Genomic DNA, 18,953 nt, shown 5'->3' with positions numbered 1-18,953 from the left:
GCTTGAGGACTACCGAGTGGCTGTTCAGATTGGCGGTGGCAATGATGAGGTGGCCATGAAACACCTACCTCTTATGTTGGAGGGCTCAGCCAGAGCATGGCTGAATCAGTTGGCACCTAGTAGCATCTACACTTGGGAAGATCTTGCTCGAGTGTTTGTCAGGACATTTGAAGGAACTTGCAAGCGACCAGATGGGTTGACAGAGCTGCAGGTTTGTGTGCAAAAGTTGAATGAAACTCTGAGAGATTACATCCAGAGATGGATCACACTGCATCACACGGTAGAGAATGTATCTGATCACCAGGCAGTCTGTGCCTTCAAGGAAGGCGTTAAGAACAGAGAGCTAAGTTTGAAATTCGGTCGGACCGGAGACATGACCCTGAGTCGAATGATGGAGATTGCCACCAAATATGCCAAGGGTGAAGAAGAGGATCGGCTCCGGAGTGGCAAGTACAAGCCAGCCGCTCATGAAACCGGGGGAGGGAACTCCAGTCGGAAGCAGAAGCGGAAAGCCGAGCCGGCTGCTCCTGGAGAAGCCTTGGCCGTGACTCAAGGAAAGTTTAAAGGGAACCCAAAGGGTCTTGGAACCCTAAGAAGGTGAAGGACAAGGAAGGAATGACGTGATGGATTTGTCGTGCCACATCCACACGAAGAAAGATGAGGAGGGTAAATTCATTTACCCGAAACATACCACTTGACAGTGTCGGCTCTTGATCCAGCAATTCTAGGGGAAACAGCCCAAAGATAAGGAAAAGGAGTCGGACAAAGTTGAGGACAAAGAAGATAGTGATGATGGATACCCCCAGGTCAATTCCACCTTGATGATTTTTGCTAATGTTGAAAGCAAAAGTCGATTGAAAGTTATCAATCGTGAGGTGAATATGGTTGCTCCGGCAACTCCCAGTTATCTGAAATGGTCTCAGACTGCCATCACATTCGACCAGTCCAATCATCCGACACACATTGCCACCCCTGGGAGGCAAGCTTTGGTGGTCGACCCAGTCATCGAAGGCACTCGACTGACCAAAGTCTTGATGGATGGTGGCAGTGGCCTGAACATATTGTCTGCGGAGATGCTGAAAGGGATGGGCATTCCGATGTCCAGACTCAGTACCAGCAACATGAGTTTCCATGGAGTCATTCCTGGGAAGAAGGATGAGTCACTCGGCCAAATTGCTCTTGATGTGGTTTTCAGTGATTCAAAGCATTACCGCAAAGAAAAGTTGACGTTTGAAGTTGTGGATTTTCAGAGTGCTTATCATGCTATTTTAGGCAGGCCAGCTTATGCACGCTTCATGGCTCGACCATGTTATGTGTACCTCAAGTTAAAGATGCCTGGTCCCAAAGGTGTGATCACCATTACTGGCAATCGGAAAAAGGCAGAAGAGTGCTTTCGGAAGGGCTCAAAGATCACTGATGCTCAGATGGCAGTGGTAGAGCTGCAGGAATACCAGAAGACCACAGATCCGAGTGATTTGTTGCGAGCCAAGAAGCCTGCTACGGAATCAGTGTTTCAGTCGTCTGGTAAGACAAAGTCGATTCACATTCACCCGACCGACCCCAGTGCTGCTCCGACTCATATCTCCACAACACTCGACTCCAAATAGGAAGAAGCGCTCATCCAGTTCCTCCGTGAGAACTGGGACATCTTCGCATGGAAGCCTGCTGACATGCCGGGTGTTCCCAGGGGGCTGGCTGAGCATCGTCTATGAGTCGACTCAAAGGTGAAACCTGTCAAAGAACATCTTCGACGGTCCGCCGTCCAGAAGAGAAAAGCCATTGGCGAGGAGGTGGCTCGGCTCTTAGCAGCAGAGTTTATCCGAGAGATTTACCACTCCGAGTGGCTCGCCAATGTTGTCATGGTCCCCAAGAAGGACAAGTCACTTCGCATGTGCATTGACTTCAAACATATCAATCGGGCCTGCCCGAAAGATCATTTTCCTCTCCCCCGCATCGACCAAATAGTCGACTCGACTGCGGGATGTGAGCGCCTGTCTTTTTTAGACGCTTATTCCGGTTACCATCAGATCCGTCTGTATGGACCCGACGAGATCAAAACAGCTTTCATCACTCCATTCGGGTGCTTCTGCTATGTCACCATGCCATTCGGCCTCAAGAATGCCGGAGCCACGTTCATGAGGATGATTCAGAAGTGTTTGCTCACTCAAATCAGTCGGAATGTGGAAGCATACATGGATGATATTGTGGTCAAATCACGGAAGGGTTCCGACCTGTTGACTGACCTTGCTGAAACATTTGCCAACCTCAGGAGATATGATATCAAGCTTAATCCGTCAAAGTGCACATTTAGAGTTCCCGGCGGAAAGTTACTCGGTTTTCTCGTTTCCGAACGAGGAATCGACGCCAACCCAGAAAAAGTTGGTACTATACTCCGAATGAAACGCCCTGTGCGTGTGCACGATGTCCAGAAGCTTACTGGATGCTTGGCCACTTTAAGTCAATTCATCTCTCGCCTCGGTGAAAAGGCATTGCCTCTTTACCGACTGATGAAGAAGTCAGACAAGTTCGAGTGGACTCCCGAAGCTGATGCAGCGTTTGCAGAGCTAAAAGCTCTGCTCTCCACCCAGCCGGTGCTCGCTGCTCCAATCAGCAAAGAGCCTTTGCTGCTTTACATTGCAGCCACAGGACAAGTCGTCAGTACAGTACTTACGGTCGAGCGGGAAGAAGAAGGAAAAGCCTTCAAAGTTCAACACCCAGTATATTATCTTTCTAAAGTGTTGACCCCATCAAAGCAAAGATACCCTCATTATCAGAAGCTTGTATATGGGATTTATATGACCACGAAGAGGGTTGCTCATTACTTCTCTGACCATTCCATTACAGTCGTCAGCGACGCCCCATTGTCAGAGATTCTGCACAACAGAGATGCAACTGGTCGAGTGGCGAAATGGGCGATTGAACTCCTTCCCCTTGATATCAAATTTGAGGCAAAGAAAGCCATCAAGTCCCAAGCAGTAGCAGATTTCATCGCCGAGTCGATTGAACAGCAACTACCGACTCAAGTTCACCCGGAGCACTGGACCATGTTCTTTGATGGTTCTAAGATGCTGAATGGTTCCGGTGCTGGGGTAGTGTTGGTTTCCCCCCGAGGAGATAAGCTCAGATATGTGCTCCAGATCCACTCTGATTCCTCCAACAATGAAGCAGAATACGAAGCACTTTTGCATGGGTTGCGTATGGCCATTTCACTCGGCGTCCGTCGCCTCATGGTCTATGGCGACTCAGATTTGGTGGTTAATCAGGTGATGAAGGAGTGGGACGTCAGAAGTCCAGCCATGACTGGTTACTGCAATGCAGTGAGAAAGCTAGAGAAGAAATTTGAGGGGTTAGAGCTTCATCATATACCCCGACTGAAAAATCAAGCGGCTGATGATTTGGCAAAAATAGGTTCCAAGAGAGAAGCCATTCCTAGAAATGTGTTTTTAGAGCACATCCACACACCATCAGTTCAAGAGGATCCTTTAACCGAAGAAGCCCCGCAGCCAAAAAGTGTTACAGATCCGACTGAAGTTGAGGTCCCAGATGTGGTCGACCTGATCATGGAAGTTTTGGTCATCACTCCCGACTGGACAGTGCCATACATCGCGTATATCCTAAGGAAAGAGCTCCCAGAGAATGAAGAAGAGGCTCGACAGATCATCCATCGATCCAAAGCCTTTACTGTGATAAAGGGACAGTTATACAGAGAAAGCGCGACTGGAGTCGGTCAGAAATGTATAACACCAAAAGAAGGTCAGATAATTCTTGACGATATCCACTCGGGGACCTATGGTCATCATGCATCCTCTCGGACCATTGTGGCTAAAGCATACTGAGCAGGATTTTACTGCCCAAGAGCAAATGAGATGGCGAAGGAGATAGTCGACAAGTGTGAAGGATGTGAGTTTTATTCCAATATGTCACACAAGCCCGCCTCAGCCTTGAAGACCATTCCACTCGTCTGGCCCTTTGCTGTGTGGGGATTGGATATGGTTGGACCACTGACAACTGGCAGGAGCGGCTTCACCCATGTACTGGTGGCAGTCGATAAGTTCACTAAGTGGATTGAAGCTAAACCTATCAAGAATCTTGATGCTTGCACTGCTGTCAGCTTCATCAGAGAGTTGATATTCAGATATGGAGTTCCACATAGCATCATCACTGATAATGGGTCAAACTTCGATTCCGATGAATTCCGAGCCTTTTGCGCCTCTCAAGGTACACGAGTCGACTACGCTTCAGTCGCTCACCACCAGTCAAATGGACAAGCGGAACGAGCAAATGGTCTAATTCTCAAAGGACTGAAACCCCGGTTGATGCGTGATCTCAAGCATGCAGCAGGAGCATGGGTCGACGAACTTCCATCAGTTCTTTGGGGATTGAGGACCACTCCTAATCGTTCGATTGGGCGAACTCCATTCTTTCTGGTCTATGGAGCTAAAGCAGTCCTACCGAGTGACCTGCTTCACAATGCACCCCGAGTCGAGCTCTACACTGAAGATGAAGCAGAGCAAGCCCGGCAGGATGCAGTCAACCTTCTAGAAGAAGAAAGAGAGATGGCCATGATCCGATCGACTATCTATCAACAGGGCTTGCATCGATTCCATGCCAGAAACGTGAAGAGTCGAGCCTTCCAAGAAGGAGATTTGGTTCTCCGAGTGGATCAGCAGAAGCCACACAAGCTTGCTCCTACTTGGGAAGGCCCCTTCATCGTCACCAAAGTCCTCCACAATGGAGCGTACCGTCTTTACAATGTCGATCACCAGATTGACGAGCCACGAGCTTGGAACGCGGAACTGCTCCGCCCCTTTTATACTTAAGTATTCACTCGGATGAGATGTAATAAAAGTACTTCTGTAGTTTGTTTATCAAAGACAAGAGTGTTATAATTTTCCCAGTGATTGTTGTTACTTTTGTTTACGTGAGAAATCCCCCAGTGGGTGGCTTAGCTACGAATCCGTTTCGCCTAAGTTTGTAAAAAAAATCCCTACCGAGTGGTGAGCCAGCCTCCCACTCGAGGGCTTAGCTGCGAATCCGTTTCACCTAAGTACTTGAAAATCCTACTGAGTGGTGAGCCAGCCTCCCACTCGGAGGCTTAGCTGCAGTCCAAGTACTCGCCTAAGTGTTTAAAATCCTATCGAGTGGTGAGCCAGTCTCCCACTCGGAGGCTTAGCTGCAGTCAAAGTACTCGCCTAAGTGTTTAAAATCCTACCGAGTGGTGAGACAGTCTCCCACTCGGAGGCTTAGCTGCAGTCCAAGTACTCGCCTAAGTGTTTGAAATCCTACTGAGTGGTGAGCCAGTCTATCACTCGGAGGCTTAGCTGCAGTCCAATACTCGTCTAAGTATTTAATACAACAAGCGCTCTGCAAGGACGACGAGGTGCAGGTCGACTGCTACGTTCTCCTTCCGAGCTACGCCACAAATACAATGTGCCGTCTACAAGGATGATGAGGTGCAGGTTGACTGCTGCCTTCTCCTTCGGAGCTACGCCACAAAAAATCCTACCGAGTGGAGAGCAAACCTCCCAACTCAGGGCTTAGCTGCAGTCCAAGTACTCGCCTAAGTATCTGAAAATCCTACCGAGGGACAGCAAATCTCCGCTCGGAGGCTTAGCTGCAGGTCCAGTACTCGCCTAAGTATCTGAAAATCTACCGAGTGGAGAGCAAACCTCCCACTCGGAGGCTTAGCTGCAGTCCAGTGCTCGCTCAAGTATCTAAAATCCTACCAGTGTGGAGAGCAATCCTTCCCACTCGGGGGTTAGCTGCAGTCCAGTACTCACTAAGTATTTGAAAATCCCATCGAGTGAGAGACAATCTCCCACTCGGGGCTTAGCTGCAGTCCAGTGCTCGCCTAAGTACTTAACTATTCCGCTCTGCAAGGATGACGAGGTGCAGGTCACTGCTACCTTCCTTCTGAGCTACGCCACAAATACAACGTGCGCTCTCAAGGATGACGTGCAGGTCGACTGCTACCTTCCCTTCTGAGCTAGCCACAAATACAACATGCGCTCCATCCTGATCCACAGGGACACGGGTCGACTGCCATCTGTGCTCCATCCCTACCTACAAGAGCGGTGAAGTGTAGGTCGATTGGATTTTCCACCTCAGAGCTGCATCTCAAGCATTAAAGTATATTCCGAGTGAAGAACAAAGTTCGCTCAAAGGCAAATGCAAGCATATTCAACGATAAGCAAAGTTCAGATAACGGATTCAGAAGTGCTCAGGCATCAAACCTGTAAAAGTTTATCGGTTACAAAACCACTCGGCATTCCGAGGCAAATTTAAGACGAAGAATAGAAGTTTTTTACTCCTCGGGTGCAGGACTGGAGGGCGCGACGAACTGGTCCAGGTCGATTCCGTCAGCAATCCGAGTGGCATCAGCAATGAAGGTCTCCATGAAAGATTGGAAGTCATGCTTCTTGGTATTGGCCACCCTGATGGACGCCAGCTTGTCCTCTCGCGCATCCTTGCAGTGAACACGTACCAGGGACAGAGCAACATCAGCACCACACCTGGCGGAAGACTTCTTCCATTCCTGCACTCGACCTGGAACGTCATTCAGTAGAGTCATTAAAGACTCGAGGTCATTTTGAAGCGTCTCTCTTGGCCAGAGTGTCGTGTCGATCCGCGAGATCGCAACCTTCAGTCGAGCGAGGTAGTCAACCACACCAGCAACGCGAGACTCCAGTCGGAACACGTTCATAGCAGCCTCGTCCTTCACAGGAGAGTTAATGGGGTCCAACTTTGTCTCCAGGCGACTGGTCTCCTCCTCAAAGTTTTGGCAGAATTCTGTAAGCACAGTTCGAAGTTAAGCCAACAGTTCTACGATGAGTCGATGATAACAAGTCAGTCGGATAAAAGAGATTACCTTCAAGCATGAGGAATAACTTCTTGGCGAGCCCTTCCAGATAAGCCTCCAGATCGTTCTTCTTCCCCATCAGTTCGCTAGCCTTGTCACTCAGAGATATCTTGTCATTCTTCAGATGGCTGACCTCCTTGTTGGCCGCGTTGAGAGCAGCTTTCAGATTGGTATTCTCTTCTTCAAGTTTACCGACTGAAGCCAGCTTTTCTTCTGCGAGCTTCGTCTTGTCTGAAGCCGCTTTCTGCGCCTCGGCGAGGTCAAGGTCCTTCTTCTTCAGAGCCTCCTTCAGTTTATCTGCAAAGTGACAATGAGATCAGAATCAGGAATGGACAAAAAAATAAAGGCAGTCGTCAAGATTCTCACCAAACATACCTTTTGCTTCCTCCTTCGCCTTCGTGAAGTTCTCCTGGACAAGCTTCAAGTCAAGTTCGAGCTGGATATGTTTGTTCTCCAATTCAGTATAGCGAGACACAAGCTCGCAAGATTTCTGCGAAAGGTCAGTCGACAGACATCAAAGATAGGTCACTTCCGAGTGACTAAGAGAAAAAATCGTAGCATTTCTAAGACTACAGCCGAATCAAAATATTCAACAGTAGTCTCGGGGACTACACCCAGTGGGTGCACTCAGCGTGCCCCCACTGGTTCTACCAACTCGGTTCGATCAATCGACCGAAAGGGACAAAAAGGTTATGATCCTAAACCATAGCTAACTGCCAGCAGTCAGCCACAGTATCATCATGATCAAAAAAAGAGAGATGTTCTTCAGACCTTAGTCGACTGCCAGCAGTCGACCATGGTCTCGGGGACTACACCCAGTGGGTGCACTCAGCGTGCCCCCACTGGTTCCAAGATTCCATTCGACCAGACCGAGTGGAGAAGTTGAGTGAACACATTCAAAGTATAAAGACTACAGTCGACTGCCAGCAGTCCACCATAGTCTCGGGGACTACACCCAGTGGGTGCACTCAGCGTGCCCCCACCAATCCAAAACTTCAATCGACACACCCAGTGGGTGTACAGATACAAAGATCTTCAGAAAGAAGAGTTTTCAGATACCATATCCTAACAGAACAAGCGGTGACCAACTAACCTGGACGTTGCTCTGAAGAGCTGAGCTTGCATCATAAGCCGCTTGGCTGGCGTCCCGGATCGCCTTCACCTGCTCCATCATGACCCCCGCTTGGCGTATAGCCTCCTTAGCAGCACCCGCTTGGTCCTCTGGGACGTGGTGTGTGGCGAAAAGGGAAGGCGGATCAGCAGTCGACGACGAAGGTCGAGCACTCGTCAGCGGCACAGCGAAGGACACGGAAGTCCGAGTGATGTTGCCACCCTCCTGAACCAGCGTCTCAGGTGCTGACGCAACCTGAGCAGTCTTGCCAGCAGGCGCCTTTTTATTCCTCCTCGGCCTTAGTGGCGCCTCATCGTCATCATCAGGGAGATCGATGACATAAGGTGGGGCTAGAGGAAAGATTCAAAGTTAAAAATGAAGATCCAGTCGACCAAAAGCGAAACTACAGAGATCATACCAAGGTTGGAGGTGGCAGCATCTTCCATTTCTTGGTCTTCATTCCTGACTGAGGTCTCGGAGGTAGCAGCACTGCAGATTTCAGAAATCAGTCGGTTATCCAACGAGTTGACCAAGAGTTTATCCATGCTAAACAAGAAAACACAAGTTCTGATGTTACCCAGAAATGGTGGGAATCACCATCCTCATCTTGGGCAGGGCCTTTGTCGGCTTTGATGACGTCGCCCGAGGTTGCTTCGGCGCTTTTTCAGTTGGCGCCGGAGAGGTCGTCCGAGGGCGTTTCGTCGACTGCCCGACAGGTGCAGTAGCCTTGCCACGCTCAACCGCGGGGTCATGGGCAAGCTTGGATCGCCTTTCCGTGCGAGGAGGGTCCACTTCTTCCTCCTCTTCCTCCTCCTCCTCTTCACCGAAGCCGTCGTCATCTTCATCCCCTTCACCATCAGATTGCCACTCCTCCTGACTTTCACCTCCGCTCGCCTCCTCCTCCTCGACCTGTTCTTGCGCCCTGTTGGGCATCGAGTACATCTCAGTCGTGACCTAGAAGACAACAAACAAGACAAAAGTCAGTCGACTGATTTTAAGCAAAGCAGAGTGAAGAAAACAGGATCACAGTCGGAGATGCAGAATTGGACCTTGTCTACTTCGTATGATTGGTCGAGTGGAGGAATCCTCCTGGCTCCTCGGGGGTTGTCCTTGTTCCCTGTGATGGTAGTCATCCACCTCTCCAGCATGGCAGCCTCGACCTCCTCCGAGTGGATCCGAGTGGTGTCTTCAGTGCCAGAATACATCCACATCGGATGGTCCCGATATTGAAGTGGCTAGATGCATCGTCGGAGGAAGACCTCCAAGAGATCCATGCCGGTCACCCCATCATGGATAAGCTGGACTACACGCTCGACCAGCACCTTAACCTGCGCCTTCTCCTCCAGAACCACGTTCAAAGAGGACGGCCTCCTCACTCGGTCCATGGAAAAAGGAGGGAGTCCAGTCGACTGCCCTGGTGTCAGCTGGTCTTGGCAGTAGAACCAGGTTGACTGCCACCCACGGACCGACTCGGGAAGGACCATGGCCGGAAAGGCACTTTTCCCCCTCATTTGAACCCCAAGACCCCCACACATCTGGATCACTTGGGTTCTCTCATCACTCGGATTGGCCTTTTTCACCGTCTGGGAGCGACAGGTGAAAATGTGCTTGAACAGACCCCAATGAGGCCAACAACCCAAGAAGTTCGCGCACAAGGACATGAAAGCAGCGAGATACATGATGGAGTTGGGTGTGAAGTGGTGGAGTTGTGCCCCAAAGAAGTTCAGAAATCCCCGAAAGAAAGGGTGAGGAGGCAAAGAAAACCCGCGGTCAACATGGGTGGCCAAGAGGACACACTCACCCTCCTGAGGCTGCGGCTCCGACTCCTTCCCCGGGAGCCGCGCTGATCCATGGGGGATCAGTCCTTCATTGGCCAGGTCGTCAAGATCTTTCTGACGGATAGTCGAGCGGATCTAGTCGCCCTGGATCCAGCCCTGCGGCAGGCCGGCCCTTGACGAAGATCCGCCCCGACTGGTCGCCCTTCCCTTCGCCTTCACCGTCGCCTTCTTCGCCCGCTCCAAAGCCGCCGTCTTATCCTTGACCATCGTTGCTGGCGAAGCACGCACGGAGCAGCAGCGCTGGGATGGAGGCGAACACGGTGGATGAGTCTGAGGAAGAGGGAGAGGGAAATGAGGGCGCACTATTCAAAACCCCCGTCCGGCGCCTTATATGAGGTTGCTTCTAAGTGACTGACTTGTAGGCGCGGACGATCCTGTCAAATCCCGCAACAGTCACGCGCGTGATACGTGGCAAAAAAGGTGGCGCAGAGATCGAGTTGTTCCTTCCTTATCTCATCTGAGTACCGCGGCCTCCTTCGCTCGTGCGCTTCCCGAAATTCGGATCCCGCTAAATTCGTGAACTGCAGAGCAACTTGTCAGACGGGAGATTTCCTTCGCTCTGTCGTTCAAAGATCTCCAAGTACAGAAAATTCACTCGACGGATACAAAGAATGGATCAAGGCGACTGAAAACGAAGTTGGTGCCGTCACCTAAGTTCATTGATCCAGAAAAAGACATACTCATAGAACGAAAAATAGGTCGGAAGAGTTCTCAACTCCTTTCCCACTCAAACCTTGATCCATTCGGGGGCTAATGATGAAGCCATGTACCTGGGGTAGGGTCATGGACCTGTCCAAGATACCCTCCCCAAGGACATCTCTAGAAGAAACCACTTGTCAGTCAACCTGGAAGGATTCCACTCGACGGACTTGAAGACACTCAACCATGAAGCCAAACACTCGACCGCCAGGAGATCTAAAGTCAGTCTGCACACAAACGGTCGGTCATTAAGTAGCTTTTATGGTCATCATAGCACTTTATGTGGGACGTTACCAGTAACCCCCGATCTTAATGTACTTTAAGCCCTACATAACTGAGGGCCGGAGGGGTCTGGCGAACTCTATATAAGCCACCCCCTCCTCAGTGTCAAGGGTTCGCACCCCTGTAACTCATACGCACATAATACAATCGACCGCCTCCGGGCTCCGAGACATAGGGCTGTTACTTCCTCCGAGAAGGGCCTGAACTCGTAAACATCTTGCGTATACAACTTCTCCATAGCTAGGATCTTTCCTCTCCATTCCTACCCCCCTATTGTACTGTCAGACTTAGAACCATGACATGTCCCGACTATCAGACACTTCTTTGCGTGCGAAGATGTAGCATGTGGGTCCCAGAAGTCAGGGGGAAATGTTTTTTCGTCAATTACGGTGGCCCATCCAGTGGCGGTGGCCCATCCAGTGGGTCCCTGCTGTTAGGTGGAGGAATCATTATTTTGCGCATAATAAGGAGGCACTTCCTTGCTGCGGCCGTGGACCCAGCTGCCAGCCTCTCCATGTATAGTACTCTCTTGATGGAAGTCATTCCTTGACCACATTGACCACGCCGCGCCGAGAGCACAAAGGTGGTGGACGATGGCGAGGACTAGGAAGGTGACGGCACGGAGCCGGGGAAGACGCGACACTGGATGCCCATGCGGAGAGGAGTACGAGGGTTCACTGGTTCATGTGCGATGTGAGGCTGCCATCACCGCAGAATAACAGGGGGTGTCAGTGAGTAGAGGGATGGCCTAGCTAGCGGTGGGAGTAGTAGAGGGCGGTGAGGCCTCCGCGGCAGCACAGCCGGCCATGGGAGGCAGGAGCACGCGGCATGACCAGCGTTGGTTTGGGCGGCTGGAGCAAGAAGACCAGAGGTTCAAGAAGCACTATGACCGTTGGATCGACATCGTACGGTTACTAGAGATATAATCGTTCATATTGACTCAGTTGACAAAGCCCTCCGTCCGCGTCAACTTAGTAGGCCCACAAGTTAGCCTCCCACTATTGTGGGTCCTAGCTAGGAGGGAGAGTATTAATTTTTTTGTGCGTAATAAGGAGGCACTTCCTTGCGTGCAAAGATATAGATGGTGGGTCCGAGCTGTCAGCGGGGGCAACATTTTTTCACAAAATACAGAGGCCCTTCTGGTGGGTCCCATCTGTCGGGTGGAGGAATCATTATTTTGCGCATAATAAGGAGGCATTTCCTTGTCTGCGGCCATGGATCTAGCTGTCAGCCTTTCCACGTACAGTCCTCTTCCGATGGATGTTGTTCGTTGACCATGTTGACCACGCCGCGCCGAGAGCACCAGGGAGGTGGACGACGATGAGGCCTAAGAAGGGAACGACACGGAGCCGGGGAAGACTCGGCAGTGGTTGCCCATGCGGTGGGGAGTATGATGGTTGACTGGTTCGGCTGCCGTCACCGGAAAATAACAGGAGGTGTGGGTGAGTAGAGGGATAGCCAGGCCAGGGATGCGAGTATGGTGGGGCCATGAGGCCTGCTCGGCAGCACAGACGGTCATGGAAGGCGGGAGCAGGCGGTTCCGCCGGCGCTGGTTTGGGCGGCTGGAGCAGGAAGATCAGAGACTGAAGAAGTACGATTGTTGTTAGATTGACATCTAACGGTCTGACGCTGGTAGAGTCGATTGTTGACTAAGTTTCTTTTTTTGAGAAACCTTGTGTACGCATAAACTTAGTAGGCACAGAAGTCATCCTCCAAATCTATGGCAGACAACATATAGCCCATTTGCTATTTTTGCAATAATTTGCATCCCATTTTTGAATTCTTAAGGAATTTATTACATCCCATTTTCTGCCTAGGACCACGGTCAAAAAGTTCAACCTTATTTTGCATATTTTGGTGTAGTCTGAACTGTTGTAATCCCGAAATGATAAACATCTATTTTTTAAGAACTTATTGATTGGCCAAAAAATTGTTGTTTTTGTAAGCAAATAAGATGTGGGACAATTGAGTTGGTTTAAGGGAAAACCCATGGTAAAAAATCAGCGCTCGGAGGGAAAACAACAAAAAAAAAATAAGGATGTAAATATGAAAAGGGAACCTGATGTGTTTTCAATATAATGATACGTGTATATGAACTAGTAAAACTATAGGTAGAGATCACGAAACGGAAGTAGGCCATGGCATTTCAACAGGAAAATAGAACTGGGTTGTGTGTTTGATTCACTAAAAAAATTGCATGTGGATGTTCTAAGACAAAATATAACTAACGCCGACGGGCCAGAGGCCAGTAGATACCTGCTGGATCTTTGTGCCCTGTTGTCGTCATGGGCTGGGCCTGTTAAAAACAAAACCAAGCCTGGGCAGTCTATAGCTTAGTTGAAACTTGCTTGACCTGAAAAAACAATATACCTGCTGGATTCCAGTTATCAGTGTGTAGTTGCAGAATTCTCTCCTTTATTGAGTACATTGAAGACTTCATGGGTTTCACTGTCTTAGACGTCAGCATTATTTTTTCATCATGATAATAAGTGCATGCACTTGCTTGCGTACGGCCATGGACCTGCTGGTTCTGTACGGTTAGGATCTGTATGGACAACCGTCTTGTAGTTCCACAGACGAATTGCATGCAAATCGGATAGTTTTTAGTGAAAGCGAACTAAATTCATTGCATTTTACATATTTATTTTCATTATGGAATATTTTACATATTTCAACTAATAATAACGGACTAGGCCTTTTTTGTCCATGGGAGACGCTTCACGATCGAGGTCGCGGCACTTAACTATTCTGGAAGGCCCAAATCCATCGCTCCTCTCTTTTAACAATTTGCAGCCGGGCTTGGCATGCCGCAGCCTAGTTCTGACATGTTGCGTCCAACTATCAGCCTGTGAAGATGTTAAAAAATTGGAGAACCGAGAATTTGAACGGTAGGTGCTTATGCTACCCATCAAATAAAAATCAGGTGCCTGAAAACTTGTTTTGAAACAAATGATTCAACTTTATGTCCACGTCGACCCTCGGCATGATGGTTGGAAGCAAATGCCAAGTTCATATCGAAAGATTGTTAACAACAATACCAACTTGCAGACGACCAGGTAGTACAAGTACCAATACCAAACTAACTTATAATCTTTTTAGTCCTGGCCCTAGTGTTCGTCTGGTAGAAAATCTTGCAGAGGACCAGCTCCCACTCATTCTCTTGCTCCAGGTCCCCGAGGTGGTACCGGTGCATCTCCCAGTTGGTCCTCTAGTGGTCGAAGTTCCTGTTGGTGTGCAGCACCAGAACCTTTTTGCTGCCTGTCTGCCGGCCGTTGACCATCACCGGCAAGGTATTGCCGGTCTTGTGAAACATCGCGTGCATGCCGCACTCCGACTCTATCTTACAATGCGTCCACGTGCCCCTTTTGAAAGCCATGTAGTTGCGCTACAAGAAATGCTTGCTTAGGCCACTCAGTGTGATACCCGCAGTATTGTCGAATACAGGTTTTAGTGTACGTAGTTAGCATTTTCATAACATCTTTGGCATGTTGCAGTCACTTGTTTCACATTTTATTAACTGTCAAATTGTAATTGCTTCACTAGGTCTGCGTCTAAACAGAAAAATAGAGATATAAACAAAGGAATATGTTTGTGCAAGTAGACGACCGATCGGTGTCTGATACGTCTCAAACGTATCTATAATTTATCAAGTATTCATGCCATGTTTACAATAGTTTTATATGATTTTGGTATGATTTGATTAGAACTAACCCAGACTGACGCTGTTTTCAGCAGAACTACCGTGGTGTTGTTTTTGTGCAGAAATAAAAGTTCTCGGAATGCGCTGAAAATCAACGGAGATTTTTTCTAGAAAATATAAAAAAATAATGGAACAAAGAGCTACTGGAGGGGAGTCCCGTGGGCCCCACAAGGGTGAAGGGCGCGCCCACCCCCCCTGGGGCGTGCCCCTGTGCCTCGTAGACTTCCCGTGTGGCCCCCTGACTTGTTCTCGACGCCAACATCTCCTATAAATGCCCAAACCTCTAGAAAATAACCTAGATCGGAAGTTCCGCCGCCGCAAGCCTCTGTAGCCATGAGAAATCAATCTAGGCCCTCTCTAGCACCCTGCCGAAGGGGGCCATCATCACGGGAGGCCATGGGGAAGGATCTCGGAGGGGCCATCATCGCCATGAAGGCCAAGGACCAAAGGGGGAACCTCTCCCCATCCAGGGTGTCACATCCCTAGTTCTGGTATGCTCGAGGCTAGCTAGTCATTTGTGCATCATGTTTAAAATTCCATTTAAATTTGAAATGGGGATTAGTGAAACCCTCAGAATCATTTCTGGAAATGACCCAAATAAAAATTGCTCCAAAAAGGTCCAAGAAAATGCTCATGTTGCTCTCTGAAAATATTGGACAGAGATAAAAATCAAACCGATATTTTTAAGAGCCCATAAGTATTTATTTTGGGCATTTGGAATTAATGCATAATTATTTGCATTGGATATATATTTTTTTATATATAATATATGTCCAAAAATTATGCCATTTGTTGAGGAGGTCTGGAATAATACCACTAGTTCCTACAAAAATTGGCATAAGTAAATAAAATGATTTAGTATTTTTATTAAATCAAAACAAAAGTCAGAAAATAGAAGAGAAAACAAAACAAGAGCAAACTTACCTGCGGCCAGCTCCTGTGCTGGCCCAGCACTGTGCGGCCTGGCCGGCCCAGTTGGCCAGCCCAGCCCGCCTCCTCCTCTGTCTTCTTCCTCGTGCCTACTGGCACTGTGCGTGTCGCGCGCGCGCTCGCCCGCGGCCACGTCTCCCGCCACCTCCTGCTTTTCCCTCTCGTCGCCCTGAAAGCCCTGGACGACGCCACGCACCGCCCCGCACCTCTCTCCCTCTCCCTCGCTCTCCCTCTTTCCCCTGGTTCTCTCCCGCGCGACCGCCCAAATACTCCCGTCGCCGCCGCTCGCCGTTGCCGTAGCCACCGCCGCAGCCTCGCCTCTCCGACTAGTCCAACAGCTCCGCCACATCGCCCTCGTCCTCTACGCCAAGCCGCGAGACGAGGGAAGCCCTGGAGAGCCGCCATCATCGTCTTCTTCACCTCTGGTCGCCGAAGATCGTCCTCGCCGCCACGCCGCCGTCCGGCCTTCCCCGAGATCGCTGACGACGCCATCGAGACCGCTGTGAGCCCCGCCGTCGATTCCCCTACTCCCCTGCTCTTCTGCGCCCTCCAGCCCCTCTGCCGCTCGAGCCGAGCTCCGACCGCCGCCGCGAGCTCTGCTCCGGTGAGCTCCGACCACCGTGCGACCTCCCGTCGCCTCCGCTGGATGCGGACGAGCCCGGGCTACGCCCCGGTGCTCTTAGCCGCCGCCCTCGTGCACCGCAGCGCTGTGCCCTCCCTCGGCCGAACTATGGCCGCCGCGGCCGAGCTCCTCGCTGTGGCATCCGGCCACCCCAGGCCCGGCTGGCACCACCGCCTGACGCGCGCTGGTCTGGGCTCTCAAACGAGCCCAGCCACGCTGCGAACGGGGCACCGTAGCCCGTTTCCGCGGCGCTCCGCCATTTCGGACCTCGCCGGCGGCTAAACGCCGATGGGGTTTGACCCTTTGACCTCGCCGGCCCGTCAGGTGGGCCCCGTGGGTCAGGTGATTAGCTTAAGGCTAATCACCGTTAACTAACCCCCCCTGACACTGACATGTGGGCCCGAGTGCCCCCTAATCTTTAATTAAGCTAAACTAACACCCCTGTTTAACCCGTGTCACTGACATGTGGACCCCACACGTCAAGTTTGACCAGTCAGCGCTGTTGACTTGCTGATGCAAGCATAACGCAGTGCTGACGCAATTATTTATTTTCTAGATTTAAATTAATCAGGAAATTCCAGAAAATTAGCCAAACTTAAAAAAATCATAGAAATTCAACCGTAGCTCAGATTGAAATAATTTATATATGAAAAATTATCAGAAAAATGCAATCTATCCATTTGTACTAGTTTCATGCATGTCAAACCAACTTATACCTACTGTATAAGTGAAACACTAAAATGGCATATATAAGAGCTTAAATTGGAGTTGCATTTGAACCCTTGATTCAAATGGACTTCATTCAATTTGAATACTAGTTGCATTAGCTCAAACAGCATCACATCTACATGCCATGTTCATGCATCATATTGTTGCATATGTTTGTGTATTGATTGCCGACACTATTCCTTCTTGATAGGTCCTGCTCCGGAGTCCGTTCCAGAGTACCTGTCTGAGGAGCAGTGCCTCCCTTGTTGATCTACCAGGCAAGCAAACCCCTTTGTTCATTCCGATAAAATCCTACTCTCTCGCTCCTGCTCTTTGTTATTGCATTAGGACAACAACGATTCATCTGCTACTTTGTGCTGCGGTAGTTGAACCCATTCCTCTGCATGACCTGTCATTGCCACAGTAAATAGTTGAAACCCACTAGCATGTGTAGGAGTTGATTGAGCCATGTTGTGTTCCTACCATGCTATGCCTGCTATTGCTTAGAGTTGTGTCAGGTCTGATTCATTGGGAATGAATTGGAGTGTTATGATACGTTCTGGTGCTGAGAGTTAAGTGTGTGAACATGATTTGGTAAAGGTAGCGGTGAGAGGCCATGTAGGAGTACATGGTGGGTTGTCTCACTGGAACTGTCCTTAAGCACTGAGTTCTGTGTATGTTGTCCAATGACTCGATACTGCCACACATTGGGTTCCGGTAACTCGGCCCCTCTCGACTTATTAACCAACTTGGTCTCTGTCCAGGAGTCACAACTAGTTTCTGGTGTTTGTAGGTAGTGTTAGTAGTCTACCAAGTGGCACCCGGCCAGGTGGGCTTGGGACAGACTAGGCACAGTGGCACGATGTACCAAGTGGCACCCGGATGGTGGGCTTGGGAACCCTGCTCACATCGTTTGGGGCCGTGAGCGACACCCCGGCTGGATCTCCTTGCGGATGGAACCCGAATATGCGATAAACCTGGACTAGAGTCTTGTGTGGTTAGTCAGGTCGTGGCCGACTCCCTCGCCAGGCTTCCGCTTGAAGGTTGCCGAGATACATGACGTGTACATGGCGGTAAGTGGCGAGAGCATGTGTGAAGAAGTACACCCCTGCAGGGTTAACATGATCTATTCGAATAGCCGGGTCCGTGGTTATGGACTTCTTGGATGCTTACATGGTACATAGACAACTTGAAGTGGATACTATAAAATGCTCAAGACAAGTGTGAGTGCTATGGATGGCCTTCTCGTAGGGAGACGGGGATGAATCCATAGTAGTGTATTGTGTGGTGATTAGTGGACTTGTGTGCGCCATATCACCTCAAAGAAGTTCTGGTAGTCGTAGAACATGATAGCCACAGAGTCAAAGCTGGCTTGCTGCAACCAAACCCCACATTACCCTCTTGATACAAATGCATGTATGATAGGATCTGATGTAAGTCTTGCTGAGTACCTTTGTACTCATGTTGCTTTATTTATGTTTTTGCAGTGGAGACTTCGGTCTTACTAGTGTTCTCGTGGACTTCGACAAGTAGCTTGTACCTCAGCTACGATCTTGATCGGATGTTGTAGTTAGTTAGGCTCTTCAGCCTTTTTCATTTGTAGATGTTTGTACCCAGACATGTAATGCTTCCGCTTGTTGCTTGTATGCTCTATATGATGGGTCTTGTGACCCCTGTTTGCAATAAATGCTATGATGGCTCTTTGAGCCTTATCTATATAAGTTGTTGAGTTATGCTGTGATGCCATGTTGTACAACACATACTTGCATGTTATGCGTACATGTAATGTGTATTGCTATGTGTGGGATCTGACTATCTAGTTGTTTATCCTTAGTAGCCTCTCTTACCGGGAAATGTCTCCTAGTGCTTCCACTGAGCCCTGGTAGCTTGCTACTGCTCCGGAACACTTAGGCTGGCCGGCATGTGTCCTTCTTCGTTCCTGTGTCTGTCCCTTCGGGGAAATGTCACGCGGTGTCTACCGGAGTCCTGTTAGCCCGCTACAGCCTGGTTCACCGGAGTCCTGTTAGCCCAGTGCTACAGCCTGGATTCACTCGCTGATGACCGGCACGTTCGATGTTGGGTCATGGATGCCTGTCCCTGTAAGTTAGTGCCACTTTGGGTTCACGACTAGCCATGTCAGTCCGGGTTCCTTGTCATATGGATGCTAGCGACACTATCATATACGTGTGCCAAAAGGTGCAAAC

The sequence above is a fragment of the Triticum aestivum genome, chromosome 3B (genome assembly GCF_018294505.1).
Source record: "Triticum aestivum cultivar Chinese Spring chromosome 3B, IWGSC CS RefSeq v2.1, whole genome shotgun sequence".
Taxonomy (NCBI): Eukaryota; Viridiplantae; Streptophyta; class Magnoliopsida; order Poales; family Poaceae; genus Triticum; species Triticum aestivum.
Note: the sequence above shows the minus strand (reverse complement) of the source record.